The 21,945-nt window shown below is 53.9% G+C and overlaps 6 non-coding genes across 6 annotated transcripts; 3 read left to right on the forward strand and 3 right to left on the reverse strand.

Moving 5' to 3' along the window:
* Nucleotides 1-1,934: 1,934 nt before the first annotated feature.
* On the reverse strand, nucleotides 1,935-2,016 carry TRNAL-AAG (transfer RNA leucine (anticodon AAG)). The gene has a single exon. It is a non-coding gene; the product is annotated as a tRNA-Leu (tRNA).
* A 583-nt stretch (nucleotides 2,017-2,599) lies between these two features.
* On the forward strand, nucleotides 2,600-2,672 carry TRNAM-CAU (transfer RNA methionine (anticodon CAU)). Its single transcript has one exon. It is a non-coding gene; the product is annotated as a tRNA-Met (tRNA).
* Nucleotides 2,673-7,060: 4,388 nt separating this feature from the next.
* Nucleotides 7,061-7,133, reverse strand: TRNAM-CAU (transfer RNA methionine (anticodon CAU)). The gene has a single exon. It is a non-coding gene; the product is annotated as a tRNA-Met (tRNA).
* Nucleotides 7,134-16,417: 9,284 nt separating this feature from the next.
* TRNAF-GAA (transfer RNA phenylalanine (anticodon GAA)) lies at nucleotides 16,418-16,490 on the reverse strand. The gene has a single exon. It is a non-coding gene; the product is annotated as a tRNA-Phe (tRNA).
* Nucleotides 16,491-16,787: 297 nt separating this feature from the next.
* Nucleotides 16,788-16,859, forward strand: TRNAE-CUC (transfer RNA glutamic acid (anticodon CUC)). The gene has a single exon. It is a non-coding gene; the product is annotated as a tRNA-Glu (tRNA).
* A 3,405-nt stretch (nucleotides 16,860-20,264) lies between these two features.
* TRNAL-AAG (transfer RNA leucine (anticodon AAG)) lies at nucleotides 20,265-20,346 on the forward strand. The gene has a single exon. It is a non-coding gene; the product is annotated as a tRNA-Leu (tRNA).
* The last annotated feature ends 1,599 nt before the right edge of the window (nucleotides 20,347-21,945 follow it).

Consider the following 21,945-nt stretch of genomic DNA (forward strand, 5'->3'; position numbering starts at 1 on the left):
TCTTGGTGGGGTGTTATGATCCTGCTGTCATTTACATTCCCTTCTACCTCAGTCTCCTCCAGTTTATGGTGGGGAGGGAGACATTAGGGCTTCAGGAACCGAGAGTTATTTGCCTCTGGAAATTTGTGCTATTGATAAGGTAACCTCCCTGTTTAGGTCTCTAGGACATCTTGTAGGGCAAGGGAGATTCCTGTTCTGCAGGATTGCGATCCCTGCACGTTAACTATTTATCGTCTTATGGCGGTCAGGGGTGCCTGAGGAATGCTCCACATATGGAGGGGAGCGGGTGAAGAGGGGGTGCGAGGCTCCAGCTTTTGCTCTGTCCTCAGCCAGCCTCCTGCTCCCTCATCAGTATGAATGAGTGCTTTTTCAACCTTAGCACATTTATTCCCTAGGAAAGGACAGTGGGTAAAGACCTGAAAACTGGGGCAGACGGCCATGGGTTGGTTCATTTTGGGGGCGGCAGAATTCAAAGGGCTGCACCTTTCCCTTGGATTCCGGGGGGGGGGGGGGGGGGGGGGGTGTTCACAGATACTGCATGGGGAATGCAAAAAAGAAAAAAAGAAAAAAGAGGAAGCCCACCCGGGAGCGGTGGGGAGGACAGAGAGATGCCTGGGCTCCACACCCCAGGAACGATCTGTTGTCTGGTAATCTAAGCAAGAATGAATGGCTTGCAGGCACCTGGTAGCAGAGCTGAATCCAGAAAGAGCGAGTCATTGTGGCAGAATCTGGAGTCTACAAATGAGAAAGCTGTTCTTTGTTATGTTTATTCCTTGGCATTTAGCACAAACATCTCTTCAGTCTTCCCGATAGGGGGAAGCAAGAGAAACGTGGTTCTGTATCTGAAAAAAAGGTTATGATGCACGAGGGAAAGCAGGCAATTACACAAAAGTTACCAAAAGTTACAGTAAAGGCCACGTGAGGGCTAGAGCGACAATGGAGCACGCGTGCACAGACCGACAGCGGTACCCAGGGAAGGGCACGGAGCAAGCGAGGACAGCCTGCCGGGGACAGGCCGGCGCGCCGAGGCCTGCTGCACTCTCCCCAGCTCGCCGCTTTTCTCCTTTGCTCGGAGACTGGGATTTTCATTTCCTTCTACACCCTGTGCTCTCGCCGCCTACGCCGCTGGCTCTGCTAACACCATCATTGAGCTCGTATTCAGAGTCGAAGCGCTCTCTGGACGGTAGAAGTCGCGTCGCGTTGGGGCGTCCTGCGTCTAATGCTTGTCACCAAACCTTGCTGCTGTTCCTCTCGATGTCTTCAGAGACGAATTGTAATTCTGGAGGGGGAGATCAAGGGAGGCTTCCGGGGGAAGGCGCTTCCAAGCTGAGACCTAGGGCGCAGGGAAGTGCTCGGAGCAGGAACAGGGGGAGCCCACGCGCGCGCAGGGACGCGGAGGGGCTGGCGCTCTGGTCCGCGGGATGAGGGCGGCGAGGCGAGGCGGTGCGCGCAGTCGCCGGGCTCCGGTCCGCACCAGGAAGGTTCAGAGCGTGAACCCAAAGGCTGCGGGCAGGCCCAGGACGGCGGACTCGGGCGCACCGACCGCTGTTCCTTCGTCGGGCGTTTATGGAGTAATCAGTAAGTGCCGCTGTGTCTGCAGGGCAGAAAGCCCCCGGCACACAGTAGGTGCCGAACAAATAGCGTCTACATTCCATGAGTGTATTGAATGGAGGTCTGACACACGTCGGATCCTTCTGGGGGGCGGAAACACGCGGACGGGGGCGTCGGCAGCACAAGCAGTAGATGCTCGCTACGGTCTTGCCGACTGAACGCCCACCGCGCACTCGGGGCGGTGTGCACGGCCGCGCTCTGCGGCCCCGGGGAAAACGGAGGGTGCAGCGGAGAGGCCGCTGCCTGGACTCGGAGCCTGTGGGTAACTGTCCACACTGCGAGCGAGAAAGGATGCTTTCGCGGAGAGCCGTCAAAAAACGTCTTGGCAGCGGTGGGATTCGAACCCACGCCCCCGAAGAGACTGGAGCCTTAATCCAGCGCCTTAGACCGCTCGGCCACGCTACCGCCCGCTTCTCGCGCGCCGCCCGCGCTTCTCCGACCTGAAGGTCGCGCGTCCCCGGCCCTCCTCGCGTCCCCTCGCAGCTCCCAGCCCCAGCTCGCGCCGGGACCCCGGCCCGCCCTACGCCCCACTCGGCCTCCTGGCGACTCCAGGCTGGTCCTGAACCCGATGCCGCGGGCGGAGCCCCCCCACCCGCTGGGGCACCAGCGCTGCAGCGAGGGTGTGGCTGCAGATGAGCTGGGTCGGCGGCAAGGGAGCCCCCCGACCCCAGGAGCGAGCAAGACCTGCCGTTCGGAGCCGCGAAGGAGGGGCGGAAGCCGGCGAGGAGTCCCGCGGACCGGCCCCTGCGTCCCGCCTCCGGGGAGGTCCCGGTGCTCCGGGTGGGGCGGCGGCGGGACTGCGGTCCAGCCCGGCTCAGGGGCGCGCGCCGCCGCGTCTCCGCGGGAAGGGCGGCGAGGGGTCGGCCGCCCCCAGCCCCAAACTGGGTACCCGGAGCGAGCTGTCCCGAAACCCTGGTTTGCGGAGTTGGAGACCACTAGGTCGCACAGTGGTCTTGGTAGACGGTTTGTGCAAAGCGGCGGGGCAGGTGCCTCCTTAGCGCAGTAGGCAGCGCGTCAGTCTCATAATCTGAAGGTCCTGAGTTCGAACCTCAGAGGGGGCACGTGTTTTGCTTTCAACGGTGACGAATCTTTGTCCTTTAATCTTTTCCTCCGCCCCAAACTGTACTATATATATATATATTATTGGAGGAAATCTCTTGATAAGACTGAAGGGCAATTTGCTGTTGTTCAACAGAACCATGTAATGTTCAGTTACAAAATAGCGATTTTCCACTAAGCATTCAATATTCCAAACTTCTTCCGGTTCTTTCTTATACTAATTGCTGATATGATGAGAAGATTTTCAAAACGCCTTTCAGGTAGGCTTGGCAATTATTTTTGTAACAAATTATTTTTGTAACAAAAACACCAGGGTCAGAAACTTACTGGCTCTGGGGCGCCGAGAGGAGGGGTGGACAGAAGGCTGTTTGGGGATGGGGCGTTGTAGGTTGGGGTGCAACACATTGTTATTATTACGCATTAGTCATCTCTTACCATTCTTCTGAAATTGCTTACCGCCAGATCACCAGTGACATCCTATGTGAAAAAAATTACCCTGCTCAGTCTCCTCACATTGTCCATCTTTTCCTGTGCCTGGCACCGTTTACTGGACTCTAAGTCACCAAAGAGAAACACAGAGTGATGTTCAGAGTCAAAGTAAGCACCGGGCTCAGACAAAAGCGAACAGGATGGATATTAAATACCTTGCTCTTAACATCGCAGCTTATGGAGCAAGCATTTACTCAGTACGAATAAGTGTAAGAGAACCGAGTATATGCCAGGCACTAGTCAAAGCTCTGTCCTTCCCTCTGAATCCACCCTCTTACAGCTTTAAATCCGTCTTTGTACACTCTATGCTGTGACGTCAGGGCTGGGGCTCTGCCAGTTACATTTCCCAAAGCTTTGCCAGGGGACTTGAATGCAATCAGCTGAACCACATGTTGGAATCCTGGGCCCAGGACGTGCTCTGCACCACTGTCCTCCTGTCATACGGCCACTAGGTCAAATCCGTGAGGCCTTCTATGGCGCACTGGCCTACTCTGTGTTCCCATCACGTCTTGGCCCATTCTGTGTGTGAGACCAGCATAGTTTCTCCAAGATCATTTCCGATCATGTCATTTCTCCCTGCTTAAAGTCCCCAATGACTTTGCACTGCTGCAAAGGTGAGGTCCCCACTCCACACACCTGCCACAATAACCTCAGAACCTGTCGGTCTCTGCTAGACCCCTGCCTTCCTGTCCCCCCTCCCGGCAATCAGCTCTGTCCCCAGCCTTCTGCCTGCTGGCACCTGGGGCCTGCCTTCAGCTCTCTGAAGGTCTGCTCTTCTGGGAGTGCTGGCTTTTCTCCAACTTATTATACCAAGCCTTCAATTCTCAGTTTAAACAAACTTTTTTGGGAGAAGTCTCCTGTCACCCCCTTGAAGGGGTCACCTCCCTTTACACTCCTAGCTTTTGGAGGTTGTGTGTGAGGGTATTGGAAGCACTATTTATAATATGCAATTAAAAAATAATTTTCTACCTCTGTTCTCCCTTTATCCTGATTTAAGTCTATTAACTTTTTCCAATTTAATCTTATTATAATGAAGTTGTGAAGACCACCTCAAATCTGCCTTTACTGGTGGCATGAATAAATGCATAATTGAAATGAACCACATGACCATCATGGTGTTAAAACAAGGCTGTAAGTTACTTTTCCCCAGTGATCTGGGGGCAGAAGTTGTCTGGAGCCCTATTCAAAGGCGCAACAGATGGAGTTGGGAATAAGGAAAAGGAACACAAACAAAACTTAAAAAGAGAGACCTTAAAACTATTAATAATGAAAGAATAAAAAGAAAGCTTTAGCACTTAAGACACACACTTTTTTTTTCCACACTAGGACATAAAAGGAACAAGCTTTGCTTTGAGGCTTGGGTGATTCAGTTGGTAGTGCATCAGACTTTTAATTTGAGGGTCCAGGGTTCAAGCCCCCACTCAGGAATATTTCCTGGTGTTCAGTGTCTAGGTCTACCTACACCTTTGTCAGGTTATTTCTTTTATGCAGGACAGGGACAGATTACCTAAATTGCAAAACCAACAGAAAACCTGTGGAGTCAAGTATTTCTAGCCCACAAAATGGATAAGTAAGTGAAAAAAGATAGTGGTGAAAAAGTGGGAGCTTTACAGGAAGATGGCCCAAAACTTTGTGAAGAGAACGAACTATGCATGGTCTCAGAGACAAGTAATCTTTGCCTTTGACCTCATTTAACTAAAACAAATTAGGCCAGAGTGAAGTTACTACACCCTCTTTGCACAGGATGTGTTTGGCCATTTCTACAATCTCCTGGGGTGATTGGCTGCGGAGGCTTTTTTGGATATTCAAGTTTCATAAGGGTGACAAGTATAAAACTTAAGTAGAACTAAAGACTCCCATCTAACCTTGCATTGTACAATACCTTATAAAGGCGTTGTAATCTTATTTAGGAAAATACCATGCTATGACCAGAACTCCGTATTTCCAGGTCTGCCGGGGCCAACCACATGGGCGAACACAACTTTAAATCAACTTGGCCCTGTTTTGGGGGGTGAACGTACCAGCCATTATTGCTTGATATCATAGTCACTGATATTTTATTACTTCCACTTCTCCTATCACAGATGCACTTTTTTTTTTTTTTTACATTTTTTATTAACATAAAATGTATTATTTGCTTCAGGGGTACAGGTCTGTGGTTCATCAGTCTTACACAGTTCACAGCACTTACCACAGCACAGACCCTCCCCAGCGGCCATCCCCAGCCACCCCACCTTCCCACCTCCCCCCTCCCCTCCAGCAACCCTCAGTTTGTTTTCCGAGATTAAGAGTCTCTTATGGTTTGACTCCCTCTCTGGTTTCATCTTGTTTCATTTTCCCCTCCCTTCCCCTATGATCCTCTGTCTTGTTTCTCAAATTCCTCAAATCAGAGAGATCATATGGTATTTGTCTTTCTCTGATCTACTTATTTCATTTAGCATAATACCCTCTAGTTCCATCCACATTGTTGCAAATGGCAAGATTTTGGTTTTTTGTTGGTTGCATAATATTCCACTGTGTGTGTGCGCGTGCTTGTGTACCACACCTTCTTTGTCCGTTCAACAGCCGCACAGATTTGGTTTCCACTGGAGAGTTTATTTTACACAGGTGAGAATATGCTAATATACCACAAATATGGCTGTAATATATCACATTCTGGCTTGGAAAAGCTCCAACAAGGATCAAGCATTCTCTAAGCACCTGCCTGAATAGCCCATCCAGTTCTTTGGCCTCTCCCAAATCTTTGAGTGCATTTCTTAAACTGCAGCAGATGGAGGCTTCTGGAACCAGAGGCTGAGGGTCCAGAAGACACTAAGATGAGCCATGTTATATGCCTTTTCTAGTCTGCATCAGAATGAACTGTTGAGAGAGCTCCCCTGAAATTCAAGTTCTCAGGTCCAGACAGTTTGCAGGAGCTGTCCAAGGACTACCCTCTCCTTCCAGCACTGACTGAATCAGACAGGTGTGGCCTGCAGGGTGAAGTTCAGCAGGTGTGTCTCCTGCGGGGACTATGGAAAAAAATCCAGATTTGAGATGTTCGTTGCCTTGAGTAAGAGAGTGGTAAGGAATGTGGTAGAAAAAGATTTAATATTCTAATGAATTCATTGACTTAGTTGAAAAGTGTTCCTTGTCCGATACTGATCTCGGCACCGGGAATACAGGAGTGGATGAGACAGGCCAGGGATGACTTTCAGGGAATATACAGTCTAAGCAGGTAGATGGGTAATAGACAATACTGGTGTTAAATAAAAGGAGAAGGTAACCTCATATAGTAGTAAGTGCTAAGAAGAAAAAGAGGGGCATCAACGTAGTGGGAGGTTGGTGGCTGAGAGGCAGAACGGAGTATTAATTTCCTAGGGCTGCCTTAACCAGTTGCCACAAATTAAGTGGCTTAAAGCAATAGAAATTAATTTGCTCACAGTTTTGGAGACTAGAAGCCCCCAATCAGGCTATCCACAAGGCTGTGCTGCCTTTGACGGTTCCAGGGAAGAATCCTTGCCTCTTCTCAGCTCTGGTGGCTGCTGGCAATCCTTGGACATGTGTTTTTGTAGCTCACTGACCACTGCAGTACAGACGGGAGACTAGTTAGGACCAGATTAGACAGGGAGGCCAGGGCAGGAAGATAGCATGCATCTAAGAAGAGGAAGCCACAACACTTGCTGAGAAAATTCAGTGTCAGGTTTTCATTTATCTGTCCATTCCCCCTCCCCCCAATAAATTAATTTGCATCAATAGGGGAATAACCTCCTAGTAAGGGATAGAAATCAGAGGAACTTGGACAAAAGAGCTTGTTCATTGGAAAGTCATTGCGGAAGAAGAAGGTTGGTACTTGCCCTTTGACAGCAGAAGGTCAGGCTCAGTAGCCAGGATGACATTTCCCGACGTAGGGCAAAAACAGAACTGCCCCCTCTGAGGTTCGAACTCAGGACCTTCAGATTATGAGACTGACGCGCTGCCTACTGCGCTAAGGAGGCAGGTGAGAAAGGCTTCTAAGCACATGAATTTAACAGTAGATTTTACGTTGCTTCAGCGTGGTTCTGCGCCAGGTTTCTTTCCCCTCACACTTCAAAAATGAAAGGTTGTGCTGCAACAGCTTCTAAAACCTGAGTCAGAAGGAGAAAGTAGCCGTTGGCGCTCCTGCCTTGGGTCCCTTCCTCTGAGCTACGACCCCGGGGTCGTCCCCAGAAGGACGTTTCCCAATGTCAGTGCGGGAGACCCGCACACTTCCCGCCCCGCGTCCGCGCGCTCTGCACGGAGACCGCCTGCGCACCAGCAGTCCACGCGCTCGCGTGCGACCACCTTGCACAACACGGCCAAGTTCCTCCTGCAGCCTGCGGCCCTCCGTTTCAGGAGACAGCCCCCAGTCCAGGGGCCGCAGGCGTCCGGCCCGGGGACCCGCGGGACTGTGAATGGTCCCCAGGGGGAGGCGTCCAACGCGCACGTCGAGGTGCGCCAGAGCTCGGGCTGGGGTGCGGGACGGGAGGAGGGTCCCCCCGGGTGTCCACCTGCCCGGAGACCCCCTCGGTTCGGAGCTCAGCGCGCAGGGGTGTCACCTCCTGCACGGCCTCGCCCCTCCAGCCAACCCGGGGCTGTCAAGTGCGCCTGCCCTGTGTCGCCCCACTTCTGCACCTGCCATCGCCGGCCCCTCCTGCCTGTCCCGCGAGCCCTGGTCTGTGGTTCGCGGGGGCGCGCGCTCGGAGCTGCGGCCCTCGGTGACTTCGCTGCGCCAAGAACCCAGCGTGGTTCTGCCTGGAGATGATCCGCTGTGCTCTGAGTTCAAGTCGTGCAGCTTAACGAGTTCTGATTGCAACGCGGTAGACCCGCGGTGGGACAGCGGCCTCGGGGGTGGGGCAAGTCTGCACTTCCGCTGCCCGACTTGTTCGTTCCCAAGCTAGTTTCGTTGTTTTCCCTGTGAGCAGCGTGACCGCAGTGTCTAAGGGTTTAGACAGGGAAAATGAGAGCGATTGCCGCAGGAACGCCAGCACGACCCAGACGTCACCGAAAAAGTCGAAGCCACTGTGTTATTTCAAGGCCAGACGGACGACCAGGTACAGAGGGATGTGGATGAGGGGCAGGCACAGTATGCAGAAGAGGGTTTGGGATGTGACCTGGGGAGAAGGAAGTGTGGACTTGCACAGGGAAACTGAACCTACACGTCCACGACATTCTGAATCAAGGATTTTTTTCTCTCCCCAAATGACACCAACACTCGGTTGAAAATAGCGCTGGTCTAATACTAGAAAACACCCATGCATTATCTTACTGATGGTTCTATTTCCTGATTCGGAGGTTGAGTGGACAAACAACACAGCATTTCCATACCACCTATTGGCCTCTTGCAGGGAGGAGCTGATTCCAGCAGATGACCTGCTCTCTACAATATGACATCAGACGACCTCCTCTCTACAGTATGACGTCAAATGACTGCTCTCTACAACATGACGTCAGACGACCTGCTCTCTGCAATATGATGTCAGACGACCTCCGCTCTACAGTATGACGTCAGATGACTGCTCTCTACAACATGACGTCAGACAACCTGCTCTCTGCAATATGATGTCAGACGACCTCCTCTCTACAGTATGACGTCAGATGACTGCTCTCTGCAATATGATGTCAACTTGAGTCATGTGTCAAAATACAGCAGCAGCAGCACAACCCCCCCCAGCTCCGACCTACTTTTACTTGGTGCAGAGCACAGAAAACCTTCTTCCTGATCAGTGTGTACACTTAATGAAACTATGAGACACATAAAACAAATGATTGTTGGTATCTTGTTCAAATACAAAAGGGAACTTGCTCCAAATTCCATTTAGCCGATAAACTTTTTACCAAAGAAAATGAGAAGATAGTATCTGGTGAATGTCCCATGCATCTTATAGGCAGCGCTGCTAAAAGCAAATGTGGTTTGTTGACTCATGATTGAGGCTGTCATGGTTTATGGAGCTTTATGGTTGCTGCTTACTTTCTTCAAAATGTGCATACGCACTAATGAGATTTCTGACTTTATAGAAATGGAAGGAAATAGCCTTCTTAGGTGTGTGTCTCAATGATAGCTATCATTGTTGTGGGCTGTAGGAAAAAGGTTAAAACACTGGCCTTCTGTAAAATCTTTACTTCCAAAGTACGGGATAAAAAGAATGTCTTTCTTGAATTTGGAAACATTTGGAGAATGAGGATTGTGAAAAAGACCACAGTAAAATGGAAATGTGTATGCTCTTTCTCCAACATTGTTTAATGGTATGTGATGTAGATTGTGACAAAGGCTTACACACACACACACACACACACACACGAAAGACTCATTTTTTGGTGGAAATAAGATTGCTTCAGAAAGAAAAAACAATGGTCCCAGGAAAGGACATCCAAGCAGCCAAATGAAACAGGACTTTCTTCATTTCTTTACTAAAAGTGTAACTTATTTAAATCCAGGTTTTATTTCACAAGTTCAAATTCCTGCTGTGCTTTTATCAAGATGAGGAGAACTGGAGAAGGAGCAGGTCTGCAGGCTGAGGAGGAGATCAAGGCCTCTGTGAGTGCGTTGGGGCCTTTTGGCCCTTCAGTGGAGATGGCAGTCCCATCCACGGCTGTGCTCAGTGGGAAATGGGGTTGGAGGCATAAGTCGTGGGAATCATCAGGGTGTAGACAGACAGTACCTACAGTCACGTGATCAGCGAGCTCGGGCAGGCAGAGGGTGCACGTACAGAATAGACGAGAACTCAGGTCAGAGGCCTGGAGAACTCCAAAATGTAGAGGTTGGGAAGAGAAGGAAATAAAGGAGGAACTTCAACAATGAAGTAGAAAGAAAACAGAGGGTGGGGTGCTCCAGAAGCCAAGTGAAGAATGCGTTTGCATAAAGAGGAAATACGGACTGGGCCGGATGCTCCTGAAGCAGAGCAAACCAAAGACCAAGAATCGCCCACCGCGTTTCTCAAGATGGAGTCTGCTTGGACTCGGCTGGGTTTGTGGAGTGGACGCTGAAGTTTGGTTCAAAGAGAGGAGATACGGGTCAAAGAGAGGAGCACGGTTAGAGGGTTTCTCTACCCACGAGGACACGGAGATTTTGGAGAAAGTGGTGGTGTGTTTGATTGGACCAGAGGTTGGGGGTGGGGCGAAGGACAGGAAGGCTATCCGAGTCAGTAATGCTGGGATGGCCCATGAGATCGCGGTTGCTTAAGGAAAGAGGTAAAGAGCTGAGGAGGAAAGAGATGCATTGAATCATTTGCCAGTGGGCAAGAGAAAAAGAGCTAAAAAGACCAGAAGTGGTCAGTATAAGGTACAATTGAAATGTGCATCTTGGGCTGCTACTGGAAATTTAAAATAAGTGTAAGGTCAATGATTGTGTGTTTTTCAAATCGCAGGTTATGATGCCTTTGTGTGTCAGGAAATCATGTCAATGGATCAGAACTAGAACTTCATTTAGGTGAAGGAGAATTGAGTCCAAAATGTCGGCGTCATTACAAGTAAGTGAGGGTTGTGATGTGAATGGTATTTCTAATTATGGATCCCAGTAGAAAAGTTTGAGATACATCAGGGCAGGAAGGGAAAGGAAATAATCTTTAGAAATGAAAAGCCTAGGGGGGCATGGGGTGGGATGGGCAGAAAGGCTGAGGGAACCCACACCCCGTGTGCACACCTAGACCCCGTTTGCTCAACAAGGTTTGGCAAGTCCGCGGTGTGCCCTGTGCAGCAGCGGGAAAGGAAGACAGTGTGGCAGGATTTTTTCTCACGAGTTTCACATATACCTGGAGAGGGTGGGAAGTACGGGCAGCTCCGGTCCTGACAGAGCGATTCGGGCAAATGTACCGAAACTGGTTTGTAAGCAGGAGGAAACCGCAGTTCTCAGATGAAGGGACGTGTTAAGATTTCTCTCCTTTTGGGCGCCTGGGTGGCTCAGTGGGTAAAGCCTCTGCCTTCCGCTCAGGTCATGGTCCCAGGGTCCTGGAATCGAGTCCCGCATCGGGCTCTCTGCTCAGCGGGGAGCCTGCTTCCCTCTCTCTCTGCCTGCCTCTCTGCCTACTTGTGATCTGTCTGTCAAAGAAAAAAAAAATTCTTAAAAAAAAAAGATTTCTCTCCTTTGGACAAAAAGACTAGCCTAGATTTTCTCCTGAAACATTTTCCTGTTACCATCTTCATATCCTTTTTTCTTTCTCCTCCTTTTTCTTCTCAGTCTCCGCCCCTGTCCTCCTCCCCTGCTGGGACCCCCATTCCGAGCCAATGCTCCAGTGGGTTTAGGAGCTGATTCCCAGCGACATGGCCTCATCAGCTCTGCTGGCTTCCTCTCCTCCGGCTCCGGACCCCATCGTGCTGACCTTGGGGAGTCCCCGTGCCAGCGTGCCGGCTCGGCCGTACCTGCCACACGCTGCCAGTCCTGGGAATCCACGAGTCCAGGGAATTCTCCCTCTTCCGTACTCCCTGGATCTGTCTTCCTTCTCTCGCTGCCAGATTTGTGTCCTCCTGCGCCTCCTCCCCGGGGCTTTCCTCCAGTCTGGTTTCTTGGCTTCTATTCTTGCGCGTCCTGCGCCGTTTCTCCCAGGAGGTGCCCTGCAAGACACCGGTGGGGCCGGGGCATGGGGACTGAGGTCGGCCTGAGCCCTGCGAGCCGAGCCGTGAGTCTTTGAAGAGAGGCAGCCTTCCCCCTTCTGGAACTTCATCAGGCCCGAGAGCTGCCTTTCTGGAATTCATCTGTCCAAGTGGGTCATTATTGCATGATTTGTGTAAAGCTCCCTGCATGCTGGCTGTGGTCGCCCTTGCACATGCTGGTGTGACAATACCGGCTCCGCTGACCTCCGTGTTCAGAGGGACACTTCTCTGGCTCCGAGAGGCTCTAAGGTCAAGCCCGAAGTCTTGAGCCTTGTCAGGGCAGAGCTCACAGGTGTTCTGACGATCTACCACAATGTAACGAAGATTTCCAGAGCAGAGTGGCTTGCGGTGGGCAGGGTGATGCTCCCCGCGGACACCCACGAATTGCTGGGACCTGTGAATGGCACGGACCAAAGGAACGTTGCAGACGGGAAGGTTAAGGACTCTGAGACATGGGGATGATCCTAGTCACAGGAGTCCTTGAAAGTGGCGGGGGAAGCAGAGAGCCAGAAAGAGAGGTGACATGTCGGAAGGCCATGACTGATGGCTCCCACGAGCATGGCCGCCAGTAGCCTGTGCGAGCCAGACCGGCCACCCCCTTCCAGCCCGCAGGAAACAAAGACCCGGGTTCCCCAAGCTTCCCGGAGAGGAATGCAGCCCGCCATCGCCTGGATTTCAGCACGGGGAGACCACAGCTGACTTCGGAGCTGGGCCCCAGGGTGTCCCCAAGAACTCCAGCCCGCAGGGCTTGATTGTGTCCTGAAGGGCCTGCTCTCGGGACCGGCTGACGCTCCTCATCTGCTCATGATGCGCTCGGAGCTCAGCCGAGGCTGCTGCCCAGGGTGCCCCGGCCTCTCCTTGAGGCTTGGTTTTCTTGCAGTCCAGTCACTGAGTTCTCTGAGGGAGCTGTCCAGGAGGGAGCTTTCCAAGACATCGGGTTAGAAGCTGCGAGAGTCCTTATGAACTGTTGCCTGAGGGACAGAGAGAGCACAAGCAGGGGGGACACCAGGGAGAAGCAGGCTCTCCGCAGAGCAGAGAGCCTAAAGCAGGACTCGATTCCAGGCCCCTGGGATCATGACCTGAGCCAAAGGCAGATGCTTAAGGGCTGAGCCCCCCAGGCACCCTGGCAAGAAAGTTTATTGTCTGCAGACCTGAGAGCAGGCAGCTCATGGGACAGAGAGCTGCCCTCCCTGGGGTTTGGGCTGCTTTCTTTCATGAATAGCTGTTCACGAGGGGGCAGAATAGTCATTACCTGAGATGAGGGATTTCTTGAAAACAAGCTCACATGCTTTTCTTCTGGTTATTGCCCCCCCCCCCCCCCCCATTGGTTAGGGGTTTCTAATCATGGCACCCTAGGGAGGAGATTTTAGTATGTTTAAAAAAAAAAAAAGATTTTATTTATTTATTTGACAGACAGAGATCCCAAGTAGGCAGAGAGGCAGGCAGAGAGAGAGAGGAAGCAGGCTCCCTGCTGAGCAGAGAGCTCCATCCCAGGACCCTGGGACCATGACCTGAGCTGAAGGCAGAGGCTTTAACCCACTGAGCCACCAGGCGCCCCGAGATTTTAGTATGTTAATGTAGCACAATCAAGGGAGACGGAACTGCGGCCTACTTTGCCTCGTCAGCCATCCTGGGCCTGTCTGGGTTAATCCAGTCTCTTGCTGCTTTGTTTTGGGGTGCTGCCAGGACCGGCCTCTGACCTCCCCCGCAGCTGGTCGTGGCCTCCTGTTGGGGCCTCACTAACTGTCTTGTCCAGCAGAACTGTCACAGGGTCACTTCAGTGACCTTCCATTAGGTGAGCTCAGATCCACTGGGACTGGGCCATAGGGTGTGACGGTCGGGTTAGTCTCCCGGGCTATTACACAGCGTAGGTCTCCTTTCTCTCAGCCTGTGCCCCTTGGACTCTCTCCTCAGGTCTAGTTGAACCAGTAACTAGTGATTTTCAAGGTTTGGTTTCCCGGGCAACTGGTGTCCTTCCACAGAGGACCTAGAGCTTTCCAAAGTCACTCCATTAACATAACAAAGGCACCCCTGTGGCTCTCCTCACTGAGGAAATTCCAAGGACTGTGGGAGCTCTGCACCAGGAACACCACAAAGACTGAATATATATTTATCATTGTTAAAAATGAAAACCCCAGGCTCCTTATGGTGTCATTTAGGCCAAGTCACCTAACCGGGCTTAATACCTAACCTGACTATAGTGTCCACCTCCCCCAGAAATGAAAGTCTTAACAGGTCGGTGTGGAATTTTCTGATCTGTACCAAGGAGATAATCTGTCGCATGCGCCTTCTCCAGCCTCACGAAGGAAGGTGAGGTCATCCACCAGTTAAGACCCTCTGGCCCCTTCTCCTCTGGGAAGGCTGACTTCTGTGGGGGATGGGCGGGTGTCTCTCAGGCAGGCTACCTCACTAGTGCCCATCAGGAGATTCTCAATTGATTGGTTTAAGATTCCATTTCTGGGAGAGCCAAAACTGTCCTTAAGTCTTGGTTTGGTGACAAGGGGCTTAGCATAAGTGACTCCATTTTGGGCCTTTTTTTTTTTTTTAAAACACTATCCTATTGTTGGCATTTAGGTTTTGCCCACGGGGAAGGGCGGTGTAGTCGGTTGGGACTGGAAGAAACTCTTCTTACTCACCTACTATCCTGGGGATTTCTGCATTCTGCCCTGGACCTTTCCCAAAACAGTAAGACTGTATCACATTTTGTAAATGCTGCTATGGAGGAATTGCACTGTGTGAGGACGGTATAATCCAGCACAGATTTGCAATGGGTCTGAACTTCAAGTTTTTTCAGAGACTTCTTACACAAAAACCCGGATGTGAATGTTCTTATCGGATTGGACAAAAGATCTGAAGAGAGATCTCACCAAAGAAGATACAGAGATGGTAAATAGGCATCTGAGAAAGGTTTCAACATCATTAGCCACTAGGGAAAGGCAAATCACAAGCACAAGGACACGCCATTGTCTATCAGAGTGGCTGAAACAGCTCCTGACAGCTGGGTGGGGCTGCGGCTGTGCACGTGGCTGATGGGGTCTGAAGCCCTGCAGGCTCTCTGGAAAGCAGCTGGGCAGTTTCTTTAAAAACCAAACATCCAAGTTCCATACCGCCCAGCAGTCGCACTCCTATTTATTCCAGAGAAACGAAGGCTGGTATTTACAAAAATAAAAGAAAACAAGAAAACCCTGTACACAGTGGTCTACAACAGCTTTATTCACAATAGTAAAACTCTGGAAAGCACCCCAATGTCTCTCAGTGAGAGGATGTTCACAGTGGTAAATGCATAGCACAGAACAGGACTCGAGAGGAAGGAAGGGAAGCCTGCCCTGGAAAGCCTCTCACTACAGTGAGAGCCAAAGCCCACCTCCACATCTCAACAGGGGACAGGCTGGGCGAATCCACTTACACCCCACTCTTGAAACTGCCAAGCTATGGACATGGAAAGCAGATCAAGGTTGCCACATGGGGGAGAGGCGCAGGAGCAAAGTGGACGTGGCTAGGAAAGATCCAATCGGGGATCTGTGATGGTGAAGGATGGGTTTTGTACCTTGACTTTCTCAGAATCAGTATCCTGGAAGTGCTGGTGCTCTGACGTTTGGTAGGATGTCACCACTGGGGACCCCGAGGTAGAGGGGGCCTAGTTGAAATCTCTGTATTATTTATAACTGCATGTGAATCTACAGTTATCTAACAATTAAAGATGTAATTGGTTCAGGAGCTGAAAAGGAGCCATTCCTAAAGGGTCCCTACAAGAGGGGGAGAGAGAGGACAGTCAGAGACAGAGGCCCGAGCGCAGAGAAGAGTGGCAGGAGCCGCCAGAGAAGCACAGGAACTGCTCCGGGAGGGAAGGATGGTCTGTGCTTTGCAGCCTGCACACAATTGACTTGAGGACCACCAAGAATCACGGCATTTGAAGGCTGGGAAGTGGAGGGTCCTCTGCTCCTGGGACTGGAAGCCACACCTCGGCGGACGAGCGACCCGGGAAGGAAAGGAGCGGAGACAAAAGCTCTTCCCGCAACAAGCTTGGTGGTGGGTGGAAGGCGCGTCTGGGCCAGAGTCACGGGGGCGGGACCGGAGGGCTTGTGGTCTGTGTCTGCCGTCCGAAGAGGGACGGTTAGACGTTCCGGACTCCGCAGGCCGGCGGCGGAGGGAGCGCGGTCGCAGGCAGGACGACGCGGAGAGAGGGAGCGCTGCCGACTCCCGGGATGCGGATGCGGATGGGGAGCGCTGCTCCTTCCAGGACAAGGAAGGCGAGACTGGGATGTGCGCAGAGCCGGAGAATGCGGACGCGGGCGGCCGGGCCGTGTCCGGTCCCCTGCGGCCGGCCCGCGCGGTTCAGCTCCGGCGGCTCCGCGGCGCGGGCCCCCGCCCTGCCGTCCCCCTCGCGGGCGCCTGCCCCGCCGCGGCTCCCCGGAGCGCCGGTCCCGCGCGCAGGGGCCTGGGGACGGGGGTGGGGTCGGGACGCCTGTGCGGCTCCCGGCGGCTGGGAAGGCTCGGTGCGAGCGACACCGGCGGGGCCGCGCGGAGGAGCCCTGCCCCGGGGCCACCCTCGTGCCGCACAGTCTTCCCTGTTTGGGAAAAAGGCCGCGCTGTCTCTCGGGTCAAGGAATGTTTTCATATTTGTAGGCAGATCCAGTGTTTTCACGGCTCCGGGCTCCAAAAGACGGCGCCCGCCTGCCGAAACCCGGGATCGAACCAGGGACCTTTAGATCTTCAGTCTAACGCTCTCCCAACTGAGCTATTTCGGCTCCGCCCCCGGCCCCCGCACTAACGCGGATGACTTGGTCGCGGGATCGTTCCACGCACGGCGCGACGAGCACTCGCAGGCAGCCCAGGGTCAGTCGGGCGGCCTTTCCGCCTTGGGACGCGCCATCCACGACAAACAGGAGGACCGCGCGCCTCCGCGCCGTGAGGCCGCTCCGGGACCTGTCACCGCCGCTGGTCCCCCCGGCAGGGTGGGTGCAGCCCGGCGGGCGCTGGCGGGCGCTGGGGGCGGGCCAGGTGCGTCCAGCCCATAGTCTGCTTCAGAGCGCCGTCTCTCGACTTCCCTGGTGGTCTAGTGGTTAGGATTCGGCGCTCTCACCGCCGCGGCCCGGGTTCGATTCCCGGTCAGGGAAAGGTCGTTTTTGGTTTTTGTTTTTTTTTTCCTCTTTTTCCCCCTTCGCCGCCAGGCCCGGACGGAGGATCCTGTAAAGACTCGGCCTTCAATTCTGGAAGAGTTAACTCCTCATTTTCACCCGAGGTGCCTTTTGCTTAGAAATTCTCCAGCAGTATTGATATTCCAAGTGTAAACGACCGGCAACGGAGTTACAGAGCACGCCCCCCCCGCCCCCAGGTGGACCCGAGGGCGCCTGTCGGGCCATCTCAGGTCGGTTGATGGCTCCCCGGGGAATTTCGGACCGAAGCGGCCACCCGCAGGGTCGTTCCTCACCTGGCGAGCACCCACAGGGCGGTTAGGAGAGGAGGGGCCAGGAAGTCACGTGGCGGCGGCAGCAGGTGCGCGCGGGGTCGCCCCGCAGCACCCCTCGCCCCCACCCCCGTCCCAGCCCCGCGGGGTCCCAGCCCAGTCCCGGCTGCCGGTGGCTGTAGCTGTCGGATCAGGGGTCCGGGGCGGGGAACTGCCGGGGGACCCCCGGACGCTGGCTCGCGCGGCTCCAGCATCCCGGACCGCGCACCCGCGAGCGCAGATTGTCACCGGCCGACTCTGTCCAGGCTCCGGGTCCCTGTGCTGCCTGGGTCCCGGCTGAGCGCCCTGGCCCGAGTCTTTGAGACTTGGTCCGTCTAAGCAGGGGTCACATTGTATTGCGTATTTCCTTCTCATTTCTCGTAGAAGTTCCAAGCACGCCTGACCTCTGCAACCCGCCACACAAACACTGTGGTGCCTCTCATTGCGCTTCACCAGCAGACGGGGACGTGGTTTTTGTACTTGACCGTATTAAACGAAGCGGCAGTCTCCTGGTTAATTGCACATGCCCTGCCTTCCCCGCCTCCCCACCGCTCCCAGATAAAATTCCTGATTTCTGAAACCTCTGAGCTGGGGCACTCCTTTGTCATCTGGTCAGTCCTCTCCTCCAGTTAGTAACTTTGACACACGTGTAAGATTAAGTTGTCTAAGAAATTTGCCTACTGCGGACCTGGACACTAGCTTGGCACTGAGTGTATGTAGGAAACCAAGTCCACAAGGAGCAGTCTGGTGGGCGAACAGGGCCAGGACCCAGTGGGCTAAGATACAGCTTAGGGACATTTCTTTCTCTGTGGCAAAAGATACCAGCTTATTAGAGAAGGAGAAAAATCATACAGCTTACAAAGAAGAGTCCTTTGTCTCTCATCTGATGAGCTTTTTGTGGAGGAGTTACCAAAAAGAAAAAAAAAAAAGCATTAAGCACACTCAGGGGTCCCATCCAGACTGCTCCCTAAAAAGAGATGTAAAAAGAAATGAAGCAAAGGACTGTTGTCAATACAGAGAAGACAGAATATGGCGGCGCTCAGGAAGCAGTTGCCATCAGGCCTGGAGCACTGCTTTCCAGTGAGAGGTTAGGCAGAAAGGCACAGAATAGCTTCAGTCTATAGGGCAAGCTGACAGACTATACTGTCTGTAGCTGGCCCTGGGTCAGTCTTGCTGAATGAGTGCGTGGGCTGCTGATACAATCACTTTCTCTCAACTTATGTCCTCATCGTTCTGTACGTTTCCCCCTGAGTTCATCGGGCAGGAATGCAAACACAAGAAAGAGAAATCTGGTTCCTGGACTGATGTCTTGAGGGACCACTGACTCAACACCCAGCAGGAGGGTACTCTTGCTCTGTGTCTCTAAGCCTAAAATGGTCACCAAGTGCCTGATCTGTACCAAGCTCTGGCTATCTTGCTCTCAGAGATCCAGAACCCCTGGGAACACGCAGTCCCGACAGCGGAGAGGAGTCTGCTGCTGGGGTGAGGGACTGAGGGAGAACCAGACAGAGCCCAGGCGAGGACAGCAGACACCGCAGGCGAGGAAGGAGGCTCCACCTGGGGATACATGGTGGAACAGGTAACAGTGAGGCTTTGACAAGGAAATAGGGAAAGGGCTGACAGTGTTGCTTTTGCTTTCTTCATAGAAGATTGTCTCTCCCTAGGAAAGAACATCTGGGAATTGCTACAGTGTCGCAACTAAAGATGACGAGACACCCGTGAATCACTTTGTAACCTTTCACATTACTTATGTATCTATTTGTTTTTTTGTAGCAACACGATCACCTGATTGAGTATTCATCCGTCTGTCCTCCCCCTTCCACCTGCTTCCCAAGGAAACCCTCTCACTCCAGTCACTGGCTGCTGCACAGGCCACCTTCTCCCCACTAAAAGGAGGGTGGAAGATGGACAAACATGAACCAGTCCCTCACAGAGTGTGGGGCTCTCGTTGGGCTCTGAGTTGTGATCCCGGGGTTGTTTAAAAAATGGAATGGGAAGAGAGAACGCCACAAGCAGGAGGTGAACCGGTCCAATGCCACCGACTCTACACGCACAAATGGTTAAAATGCTAAATTGTAGGTAATGTTTATTTTTAAGCACAATTTAACACAACAAGAGGCCCTGTCCTGGGCTGGGAGTAAGGGAGTTCCTGGCCCCGGTGGGAGACAGTCCCGCCATCCGCAGGGTGCAAAGCCAGGGTTCGGCCATCCGCAGACGGAGGAACGCGGCGACCGGGGTGCAGGCGCCACGGGCCTGCTGGAGCTCCGCCAGCAGCGCGTCAGGCCGACACTTCCAAGGGGCGTCTCTGCACCCCACGCCGGGCTGTCTGGTCCCATCTGGGTCTCTGCACGTCTCCCGAAGACCGCACTCCAGGAAAGCCCCGCGACCCAACCCAGGCCTCCGCCGCGGTCGGAAGTGGGCGGAGCCCCCGGGCGCTCCGGGCTGCGCGGGAGGAGCTCCGGCCCGACCCCATCTCAGCCGTCCGCGCCGCTTTAGACGAGGGGGAGGCCTGCGAAGGCCGAACGGGGAGAGCTTTGCGGGAGCGGACCGTGAGGAGCGGGGCGGGGCGGCGGCCCCGAGGACACCCCGCTTGCGGCGTCCGGAACCCCGAGGGCGCGGCCCGGGGCTGCGGTAGCCGTTACCGTGCAGAGCCCCCCAGCAGCAGTTCGGGGGCCTGTGGGGAAGGCCGGTCGTCACCGTAATGCCCGCTCGCTCCACGCCCTGAACTGCGGACGGTGAAGCGCCGAGCAGAGACGGCGGCCGCTAACGCGACCGCGACCGCGACCTTAGTTCTGACGTAAAACGCGCACCGCGCCTGCACGCGTCCGAGCATCCGCGACCGGTCCCGGCGTCCGGCCGGGGGAGCCCCGCGCCTGCGCACATGAGACGCGGCGCGCGCGCGGCCGGCGGCCTGCGCAGTGACGACAGAAAGGACCGCGCGCGGCCGCCCGGCGGCTCGAGTGGGCGGGGCTCCCGACGCGCAGTGACGGAAGCCGGCCGGGGTCCGGAAGCGCGGTTCCGGCGGGGCGCTGTTCCCGTCTCTAGGGGGCCGAGAGAGAAGCGCTGCGCCGGGAGTGGTAGCGTGGCCGAGCGGTCTAAGGCGCTGGATTAAGGCTCCAGTCTCTTCGGGGGCGTGGGTTCGAATCCCACCGCTGCCAAGGCTTTTTTCCTTTGCGCCCAGGACGGCCGCGTGCTCCGGTCAGTTGTCCGGCTGGGACCGCTGTTTGCGCAGAGGCCGGAGGGCCGCCCTGCAACGTTCAGCTTCAGGGACAGGCCAGTGCGGGGCCGGGAAGTGCTGGCCCAGAAGTGCTTTCGTGCACGAGGTCCTGCCCGTCGGGGGCGGCCGTCCTCTCCGCGCTCGGACCGAGCCGCCCGCGCCCGCGACGTCGCTCATCTTCCTGCAGCCGCCGCCTCACTTGCAGATGGGAAAGCGCCGGTGCTGGGCCATGACCGCGGACCGCCCCCAGCGCCGGGTCCCCCCAGCCTCGGTGTCGTCCGGCCTCGGCCCCCCCCAGCGTCCGGTGCCCTCCAGCGCCTCCGTCTGTCGCCGGTTCTCGCGCCCTGTCGTGCTTTCTGCTTCCGCTCACCTGCTGCGGCGTCCCTGCGACCGTCGTGCGCGGCTCCCTGCCCGAGCAGACCTGTGCGCGCGGCGTCTCTTTCTCATCTTCCAGTCCTTAGCGTGAAGCTCGGAGTCCCGTGCGGTTCACGAGCATTAGGTAAGTTATTGTGCAAATACGCTATAATTTCTGCCAAAAAAGATCGTTCTCTGTGTGTGGACCTCGAAGTCCAGATTTAAGAGGATGGAGACGTTGGAGAAGAGCACAGGCCGCCCGCTGGCTAGAAGGCGGCCCGTGTGGTTACTGATGGGGTTCTAGCACCTAGGTTCGGTTCGGTGGGCTGAGGTCCGGAGCCCATGACCAAGGAAGAATTCTTGAGACATCTTTGGTGCAAAATGGTGGTTTATTAAAGCACGGGGACAGGACCCGTGGGCAGGAAGAGCTGCTGCCCCGGGGATGTGAGGAGTGGCTGGTTATATACACAGGAGTTGGGTAGGTGAGGACAAAGGGGTGTTCAGAAGGGCTATTGGGGTAAAGAAGACTGTCAGGATATGGAAGGCCTGGTTACGATCAAGCCAAGGCCACTTTCCCTCTAATGAGGCATTAACAATTGGGAGTCTCCTGGTGGAATGTTACATTCCTGCTATCAAGCGTCCTTGTTAGTGAGATTTAGGTTTAGAAAAAATTTAACTTTATTTACTTTTCCTTCTACCTCAGCCTCCTCTAGTTTTGTTTATGGAGGGGAGGGTGACGTCAGGGCTTGAGGAACTGAGTTATGTGCCTCTGGAAATTGGGCTATTGATAAGGTAACTTCTTTGTTGTAAATCTCAAGGACATTTGTTAAACAAGGGAGACTCCTGCCTTGCAGGATTGTGATCTCTGCAAGTTAACTATTTGTTTTTCTTTTAGGGCAGCCAGGGGTGCCTGAGGATGTCACACACATTACGGAGGGGAGCAGGTGGAGAGGGGTGCAAGGTTCCAGCTCTTGCTTTGTCCGCAGCCAGCCTCCTGCTCCCTCATCAGTTACTGGTGGTGGGATGGCCGGCAGGTGTTCACCGAGTCCGTTTCTGCGTGCATGGTGGGGATCCTTATCATTTCACTCACCAAAACCAATTCTCTGATTCTCTGCAGACACCAACAAATCACACAAAACTGTACACCACTTTATTTATTTATTTTTTTTTAAAGATTTTTACTTCT

The sequence above is a fragment of the Mustela nigripes genome, chromosome 5, assembly GCF_022355385.1.
Source record: "Mustela nigripes isolate SB6536 chromosome 5, MUSNIG.SB6536, whole genome shotgun sequence".
Classification (NCBI taxonomy): domain Eukaryota; kingdom Metazoa; phylum Chordata; class Mammalia; order Carnivora; family Mustelidae; genus Mustela; species Mustela nigripes.